Source organism: Nanorana parkeri, unplaced genomic scaffold (genome assembly GCF_000935625.1).
Source record: "Nanorana parkeri isolate BGI_ZX_2015 unplaced genomic scaffold, ASM93562v1 scaffold1, whole genome shotgun sequence".
Lineage (NCBI taxonomy): Eukaryota > Metazoa > Chordata > Amphibia > Anura > Dicroglossidae > Nanorana > Nanorana parkeri.
Genome location: NW_017306269.1, coordinates 6480073 through 6489872, shown reverse-complemented (window position 1 = coordinate 6489872; position 9800 = coordinate 6480073). Strand labels below are relative to the sequence as shown.

Here is a 9800-nt window from a genome sequence, read left to right as displayed (position 1 = left end):
CCAACCACCCCCCCCCCCCCCCAGCGGTCTCACACTATTATTATACATTTATATAGCTCTAGCATATACCACAGTGCTATACAGAGCCAATCACTTCAGTCTCTGCACAGAGGAGCTTTCACTCTAATGCAGGATGGCACCGGCTGTAAGGGGACTACAAATCCCAGCAATACATTATACAGCAATGTAGAACAGTATATTAATTGGACTCAGGACTTTGCAATGCACTGTATTCTGGACTTAGTAACACAATGGACTCAGGACTTAAGAACGCACTGGACTCTGGAATTAGTAACTCCCTGAACTTTGGACTTAGTAACGCACTTAAATCAGGACTTAGTAACGCACTTAAATCAGGACTTAGTAACGCACTGGACTATGGATTTACTAACGCACTGGACTCAGGACTTAGTAAGGCACTGGATTCAGGACTTAGTAACGAACTGGACTTAGTAACGCAATGGAATCTGGACTTAGTGACACACTGGACTCAGGATTTAGTAACCCACTGGACTCAGGACCAACCTAAGGCACTGCAGAGCCCACCTGAGACCCTGCACATGCCTGGGATACCACACAGCCCATCTGAGTGTGACCCTGCAGAGCACACCATAGATTCTGCACAGCCCATCTCAGGCTCTCTGTGGTGGGCTCTGCAGAGTCTCAGGTGGGCTGGTCGGGGGTCCATTCCGTGAACATGCAGCTCCTCTTACCTGCCACTGCTGGGCCCCGACCTCCTCCACTTCCTCACATGCCAGTGGGCCCCCTCAGCCTTGGGCCTTGGGGTGGCTGCACTGCCAGTAGTTCCACCCCTGGTGGGGGCCCGGGGTTCCTTACATGGGTATCGGCCGTACCCCCATGATGGCTACCCTGCAGACATATAATAGAATATGGTCAGAGACTGCAGGCATACTATAAGAGTTGGTCAGAGACTGCAGACATGCTACAAAAGATGGTCAGAGACTGCAGACATGCTACAAGGAATAGTCAGACTCCATACATGCTACAAGTGAAGGTCAGAGACTGTAGACATGCTACAAGAGATGGTCAGAGACTGCAGACAAGCTACGAAAGATGGCCAGAGACTGCAGACAAGCTACAAAAGATGGCCAGAGACTGCAGACACACTACATGGGAAGGTCAAAGACTGAAGACATGCTACAAGAGATGCTCAGACACTGCAGACATGCAATAGGAGATGTTCAGAGTCTGTATACATACAAGAGATCGTCAGATACTGCAAACAAGCTACAAAAGATGGTCAGAGACTGCAGGCATGCAGTACGAGATGGTCAGAAGCTGCACACATACTACAGAAGACAATCAGACTGGGGACATGGTTTAGGAGACATAGACCAGACACATTATCTAAATCTGGCCATACACCTATAGATTATCTGCAGATGTTCTAGGGTCAGATGGAAAAAGGGCAACAGATTCCTCCATCTACGCTAAACTGTGTGGATGGAGGAATCTCCCACTTGGCGTAGAAGGAGGACTTGGCGTAGAAGGAGGATCTGTTGCACTTTTTCCATCTGACCCTAGAACATCTGCAGATAATCTATAGGTGTATGGCCAGCCCAGCTTAAAGGAGAACTATGAGGTGAGTGCTTTTCACTCACCTCATAGTTCTAGCCGACCTGTGACAATGAGACTGTCGCAGGTCGGCTCAGTAGATCGGGAGGTGAGCGAACATATCCCGGCGTTCGCTCACCACTCGATCCTGTCACGGCTCTCTGCCGTGACAGGGGAGGGGCTGGAATCCCCCCTCCCAGCTCCGATCCTCCAGAGCTGACTGGCGGATCGGACGGGGGAGGGTACAGCTGGCTCTGCCTCTAGATAGGCAGAGCCAGCTGTCACTCACGCAGCTGGGCGGATCCCGGCATAATTGTCGGGATCCGCTTCAGCTGTGGCGTCTCAGTATACCGCTAGCAGCAGCTTGCGGTATACAGTGGCTTCTCAGTATACCGCGAGCTGCAGCTCGCGGTATACTGAGCTTAGGGTGATGGGAGGACGCTAGTTTGTGTCCTCCCGTTACCCTAAGGAGAACTATGGGGAAAAGCCTTAACCCCATAGTTCTCCTTTAAGGCTGCTAGAGATCACAGCTATTTCAGCCCCTTTACAAACCAATGATTCCCCATTCGTGCTCCCTACAGCCCCCCTAAAATGACTATTGACACATTTGATATTTCTCCCAGCAAGGCCCATTATAAAAGATCAGAGGGGAAAAAAAGAAAGTGGATGGTTGGTAAAAATAAATAATATAATGTTAAAGAAATAATCCCAGTTTAAAAAAAATAGTTTTCCTTCATTGGCTGAGCACATAGGTCAGGAAAAAACACACTACTATCTGCAGGGGCCCCAAGGGCCACACAATAGGTGCTGAAGGTGCATGGACAATATTTAATGTGCTCATTTGTGCAGCACTTGTTGTGCCGCAGGTTGGGCACTAAAGCAATACATTATCAAATTCAATACATTATTCAAATTCACTATGCATGATGAACGCTCTGACTGTTCTTGATTTTTGTTTTGCAGACTCTGCAGTATGTAAAATAGCATAAACAATGATAAAAAACACTAACTAAATGATAAAGCCATACACTTGTAATCATGTCCTGAAATGGCTGCTTTCCTATTTATCCTCAGTGCAGCATGCACACAGACCTGCAGTTACAGAGTTTCAAGTACTACAGGAAGCATTTAAAAGTGAATACAGCTCATAAAAAATATGTGCTCCAGGTGAGGCTCGAACTCACAACCTCGGCATTGCTCTGCATTGTACTGCTGTATAAGTACCGCGCGCTAACCGATTGCGCCACTGGAGCTCTGACATATTCTCACACCGAACGCTTTACCAGCTTTCCCATAGGGCGGGCATGAAACGTCACCAGTCCCCGCCCCCTTTTAGTTTACAGCCGGGAAGTAGGAACGGTGTAGAAGAGTGTACCGGCGTTCAGCAGATTTGTGGCACAAAAAAGGAAAAGAAACGTTTCATGACCTTCTCCGGGCACAATACTATCAGACTGTTCATTCATCTGCAGCCACAATACAGAGCCCGCACTGGCTCGGTCTGCCACCATTTGTAGTGTATAGCTTGCCGTGTGTTCTAAAAGGTGCGGTGCTGACCTCTAGCGGCAGTTTTGTATTACTGCATTTCCCCATCTACGACAGAAGAGTAGATTACATTGGGAGCTGGTATTGTGGTCAAGCAGTAGTATAGTTATCATTGTTTTCACACAGCTTTCACTTAAGATTCACCCATTTGTCTCATAGAATCTTTTGTGAAATAGGTGACTCTTCGGTAAAAGTTATCTGAATCCTAGGTGAAAACGTTGATAAATCCAGTCTGTAATCTGTAATAGAAAGCAATACATTGTAATGAGCTACAGGCTAAGGCCTCATTCATGTAATTTTCTCTCCGCCACATCAGCTTCTGAGAGTTCGCATAGCTGAGTGTGCCAAGATGAAAAAATTCCTCTTCAGCCCATCAGCTCGTGCGGATAAACCCGCGCGTCACGATGCAAACTCCATCCAATTGTTACGCGCGAGCCGATTGGCTGGTGATGCAGTCATTCATCTGGCTGCACTTCGCTCACACACACTGCATGCGAAGCTCCGTGCCTGACAGCTCTGCTTCACTCTGCACAGCTTTGCATGCAGTGTGTCACGGGCTTAAGTCCTGGTTCACACCTTCGCATTGCATGCGCGTTCGCATGAGTTTGCCGTGTGTCACCCATTAATTTCAAATGGTGCCGCATGGGCAGCAAACTGGTAAAAGTAGCTCATGCAGCAGACTATGCTACAGGCATACCGCGTTTGTGCGCATTAAATGTGCGGCAAATGCCTTTTTCCTGGCTGATTCTGGGATGCAATTAACAAGTGATGGTACCACAAGCATGTTGCACGTTTTGGTACGCTCTGTGAACTTGCATCAAAGCGCGCATTTGCCGCGCTTTCACAGAAGGTGTGAACAGGGACTAAGCTTACCTTTCTGACCACGTTTCAGGTTATACCCAGCTTCTCCCCACAGGCTTGTTTACAAGCTTGAATTTGGCGCGGCTGTGTGTGGCTCTGCCCACACTGCTGCGCCATACATTCACAGATCCTTTGATCCCTACATTGTTAATGAAACATTTATCATTACCCAATTTTTTGGTAAAATATAAAAGACGGGGTCACGTTGGGTAAAGAGACACCAAACATGTCAAGCCTTAAAATTGCGCAGGCCCGCGAAATTGCAAAAAAAAAAACTACCATACCCAAAATTGGCCATAGGTGAGGATGTAGATGGCCTTAGAACACTCCAACGTTTACTGTTATATGTAACACGTGTTTCACAATCGTTTTCGCATGTAGGCGCACCCGACGCGTGTTTGCATTTGTATGTGCGTGTACATAGGGGCGGAGGACTTTTCTTTTTAAATGTGAGTTTAATTTTTAAACTACCTTTTTTTTTTTTTTTACACTTAACTTTATTGCTATCACATAAGGGGATAACAGGCCCCCTGCGTGATAGCACAATATTCAGTGATAGGTCCTTTTTTTATGGAGACATCAGAGGTCTTTTAGACCCTTAATGTCACCCAGGGACCCCGGAGAAGCTGATGAAGCAGAGATCTGCAGCTGGAGAAATGACAGGAAGTGATGTAATACACATTGCTTCTACTTCCAGGGATTGGAGGCAAAATCAGCCGCTGGAAGTATACTGACCTTTCTCCGATCCAGCCACAGAGTCCCGGGTGCACACAGGGGACAGTAAAGCCTGGGATAGCCGGCAGCAGCGGCAGAAGGGGGGAGGGCCAGCACACACTTCCTGCAACATACAAGGGATCGGGTGGCTCTATAGCTACTAGGGTTGCCACCTTTTCTTCAAGCGAAATCGAAACACTCAAGCAACGGCGCAGACATATTTGTGGGAGAATGAGTTGTGGCTTATTCATATGTAAATAGCGCCACCCATTCATATGCAAATAGTGACGCCCATTCATATGTAAATATCACAGTTGAGACTATTTTCAGTGGGGGGCCAGTAGCCCCTATCTTAATTTTGGTTGCCTCTGTCTGCCTGACATCTTGACTCCGGGTTTCTGCTGCCATGAAACCTGGACACAGCATTTAAAACCTGGACTGTCCGGGTGAATCCTGGACAGGTAGCAACCCTAATAGCCACCCAAACGCTTGTATGTTTCAGAACTTCCCACCCGGCATTAGGAGTAAAGGCCGTGACACACTGCACGCGAAGCCGTGCAGAGCGAAGCAAAGCTATCCGGCACGGAGCTTTGCGTGCAGTGTGTGAGCAGAGTGCAGTCAGATGATTGACAGCACCTTCAGCCAATCGGCTCGTCCGTAACAACCTGCCAGCTGTCGCATCGCGACGCGCTGGTTTATACGCGCGAGCCGATTGGCTGAAGTTGAAATTGTTCATCTCGGCACGCTCAGCTCCGCGAGCTCTCGCAAGCTGAGGTGCCAAGCAGAAAATTACATGACACACTGCTCGCAAAGGCAGCGCGCCCCCGCTCCGCGCTGCTTCGTGTGCAGTGTGTCACGGCCTTAAGGAGTAATTACAACGGCCAGACGTCAAGTCAGCCAAATTGGGATAACACCGCCTTCATACTTGGTACATGTTCCCAATCACATGGCAAAAATGAAAGCCTCATTTTTTGTATACATTTCTTCAAGTAGACCCTCCTTTGCTGGAGGCCGTTGCTTTTTTTTTCTTTAAAAGTTTTTAATTCCTCGTTTTCTAGTGGGTCCCCGCAGCACTCTTCCCCCCGCCCCCTGCACAGGTGTCACCATCGCTCTAATGGAGGCACCCATGTGCGCTCGTGCCCTCAGTGGCTGTGTGCGTCCATAGACACACACAGCACTGTGGCAAGCCCCTTCCCTCTTTGATTGATAGCAGAAGGAGACTACGGCTCCTCTGCCATCAGTATCCTCCCCCCGCAACCCGGAAGTTCAGGAAACGGAGGATCACTTCAGGACCGAGCGCAGCTGACAGGTAAGTGTGGGGGGGACTGGGGTAGAAAAAAGGTGCTGTGCCCTTTTTACCCTAATACAGAGAATGCTTTAAAGGAGAACTATGGGGTCAGTGTTTTTCCCCATAGTTCTCCTTAGGGTAACGGGAGGACACAAACTAGCGTCCTCCCGTTACCCTAAGCTCAGTATACCGTGAGCTACAGCTCGCAGGACTACTGAGACGCCGGAGCGGATCCCGACATCGACGTCGAGATCCGCCCAGCTGCATGAGTGACAGCTGGCTCTGCCTATCTAGAGGCAGAGCCAGCTGTACCCGCCCCCTCCCCCGTCCGTTCCGCCAGTCAGCGCTGGCAGATCGGAGCGGGGAGAGGGGAATCCAGCAAGGGTTGTGGGAAAACTATAGGCCATGGCCCATACAGTATATTGGTTCCAAATAAAAGTTAATCATGAATTAGACCTTTATGACTAAACAGAACCGCTGGTAACCATTAACAGGCCACCATGCTTAGTCATCACCTACAACTTACACCAACCAAATTACCGTTTACCAACCTCTGTCCACCCACAAAGTGGGCGACATTACCCTATATAGACTGACCGCAACATGACTGCAATGCTGAACTGGCAGTGTGAACTGACAAACTGGCATTTGTCTTACGAGCAGGCCACAAATCCACCAAAAATCGTACGATTCTCGTCGGGTTTTCAAACATGCTCGTAAGACAAAAGATGTGCGACCGTACAGTAGAAAGGGTTGCACGCCTTCCATACACCTGCCGATTATCGTATGATCGCGGGATTTCCCGCGATTATCGTACGATAATCGGCAGGTGTATGGGCACCTTAAGGGAACACATGACAAGCACATAGTTGAGGGGATGTCTCTTCCAGGGTCATTGCAATATAGTGTTTGAGCACTAGAGGGCGCCAACATACATCATACACACCTCACACACTCAGGCTGAGCCTCTGTCTGGGAATAGTTGCAGAGTTGCAGGAAAGACGTAAAAATAAACACAATAAAAAGTTATTTACCCAGACCTGATTTTTTTTTTTTTTTAAACTACAGCTGACAATACATGCTTTGAATTTCTTTTATTCAGCCCCACGGGCGGAATGAGAGAAACCTATTGATTCCTAGACATGTGCGATTCGTTTCGTTCCGAATCGAAATTCGGACGAATTTTCGGAAATTCGGACATTCGGATGTATCCGAATTCCGAATTACAGACATAACGAATGCAAACGAATCCGAATTTCCATTTCTGAAATTCGGTAGCGGTAGTTCGTTCGAACGTTCGTTTCTTATTCGTTTCTTATTCGTTTCGTCCGTTGAAGAAAACATTTTCCCCCCTCAAACGTCACTTTGCTGTAAACGAACGAACGTATGAACGAACCGAATAAGAAACGAAAACGAAACGAACGTTCGAACGAACTACCGCTAACGAATTTCTTCCGAATCCGAATTTCGAATCCGAATTGACTTTCACACCCGAAAAACGAAATAACACAAATCCGAATTTAAAACGAAACTAATTTTTTGGCAGTGCACATGTCTATTGATTCCCTCACCCATGCTAAACAGTAGGATGGAGGAATCCCCGCTGCCGGCTATTGTATTTAGGAGCACTGCTGAATTTATTTATTTCTTTATTACAGGTATTTATATGGAGGCATGAATTTATGCAGTGCTTTACATCACTGCACTGGCATCCACTCGCCCAAAGGATAAAATTCTTAATATTAACAACCACTTACAAAGCCATCCACAACTCTGCCCCCGGCTATATCTTAAACCATGTCTCAAAGTATCACCCTAACCGCCCCCTCCGCTCTTCAAAAGACCTCCTGCTTCCCAGCTCCCTCGTCAACTCCTCCCATGCTCGCCTCTGGGACTTCTCTAGAGTCTCTCCCATCCTCGGGAGCCCTTTACCCCAACCTGTACAACTATGTCCCACTCTGATTGCCGGGTTCCGGATGTCTGAATACAAAAGCTGGCACTGGAGGTTCCTCCATCAACACTGTTTAGTGTGCATGGTGGAATTGAGTGATTTCCCCCATTGATTTCTCCATAGGGAGAAATCAAAACATGTATGGCTAGCTGTAGGTTAATTGCACTTAATCTAAATCTACATCTTTACAAAGTGAATAGTTATATTTTTAGAAATAACATTTAAATCCATAAATACACCTCTAATGTAGAGTACTGACTTTTAAAATGTTCACAGCTTAAGCTGCAGTATCTTTTGAAGTAACTAGAGAATCCTGCCATGGGCACTAGTGTTTGTATCAATGGATCCACCAATGATTTAAAATGTATGTCCAGCCAAAATGCTATTTCCTAGTATTGGATCAAATAGTAGAAGATTAGAACCCCTGTCAAATTTTTAGTGCCATCTGGGGCTCTGGTGCAGTAACCCTCACTTCTTGTCCTACTGACAATGTTCTACTAGACAGTAGGTTAGGGGAAGAAGTTTTCGTTAACTCTTGGCGCTAATGGCTGCCATCTGAACAATCCACTCGCTGTTCAATAATTCAAAGTTTTTCACACAAACTTGAGGGGCTGCTCATCCAAGGCTCTGGGGCTTACGACACGAACATAAAAAACAAAAGGGAACAGAATCATCTGATGAAGGGGGCGTGCCCCTGAAACGCGTCAATCTTAGCTGACTGCGGACGGTGATTGGAGGCAGCCGTGGAACATAGTCGGGGGGAAAATGTTGGGTTAACAGACAGTGTTGTTAAAGTGTGATGAAAACATTTCCTTGTGAGCGCATACTGTTTATCCCTTGTTTTATGCATTTTAAAAAACGATTTTACACACGGAGGTGGCGCTCTGTTCCATTTTGTTTTGTAGGTTAGGGGAAGTCTACAAAAGCAACACATACAGAATAAAAACAAAATTGTTGTAGAGAAGGGGAAGGCTAGAACTAATGTCAGTTTTCTTTATTTCTGTGCCATTTTTGCAAAGTTTCCCTCACTTCCTGTTTGGTGAATCCATTGTCAGCAGGACAGGAAGTGAGGGTAAATTTCTCTAATGTAGCCCTTATTGCAGTAAAATCAAGACAAGAGTTCAAATCTTTCTTTACTCTATTCAAAAGCAGAAAAAAACAAAGTCTTTTGCTTGACATACAGTTTAATGAGGTCCCCAGGAATAAGTGGAGTGAGAAAAGCTGCACCAGCCAAGCTCACGTGTGCAAAGCTACAATCTTAACCTATTTGCCTCTTTGTGGGACTGTAAATGACGAAGGAATTTTACGTAAGGGGACACTACTGTGCAAATTAAAAATACGTCAGAGCGTGCACGGGTTGACGTTGCAAATAATTAAATAGCATAGTTGCTGATCAGAACGTTATGAAATAAATAACCCATGAAATAGTTTTAACAAATATGTTTACTTTTAAAAATCTATTTTGGATCCAGTTCACTTTAACAGTTGTTTCTGCATTTGTAACTACGACTGTCTGACTTTACCTTTGACTCTTTTGAACTTTGTTCAGTAAACATGCAGTGGTCCTTAAAATGCCAGGTCTAGTGACAAGATTCCAACTGCCTGTCCAATCTGTGAGTCAAAGCCGGAAAGTGTCTAACAACTATAAGGAGTTCTGTCCACAGTCATGGAGGTCCAGCCAATTAATGTAAACAAATGGATAGAAGAGAACAAAGCCTTTTTCTTACCACCTGTCTGCAACAAACTCATGTAAGTACAGCGTTATTACTCCATGATCATAAAGCATAAAAGTTTTGAATTTGTGAGACAAAATTAATCCTATGTACAAAGAAAACAAAATGTACGCACATGGATATTAGCTGTGTGTGT

At 46.2% G+C, this 9800-nt stretch overlaps 1 non-coding gene across 1 annotated transcript; it reads right to left on the bottom strand.

Annotated features, from left to right (window-relative positions):
- Positions 1–2734: 2734 nt before the first annotated feature.
- Positions 2735–2828, bottom strand: TRNAI-UAU. Its single transcript has 2 exons — positions 2791–2828; positions 2735–2770 (listed from the first exon to the last, which is right to left on the bottom strand). It is a non-coding gene; the product is annotated as a tRNA-Ile (tRNA).
- Between the last annotated feature and the right edge of the window lie 6972 nt (positions 2829–9800).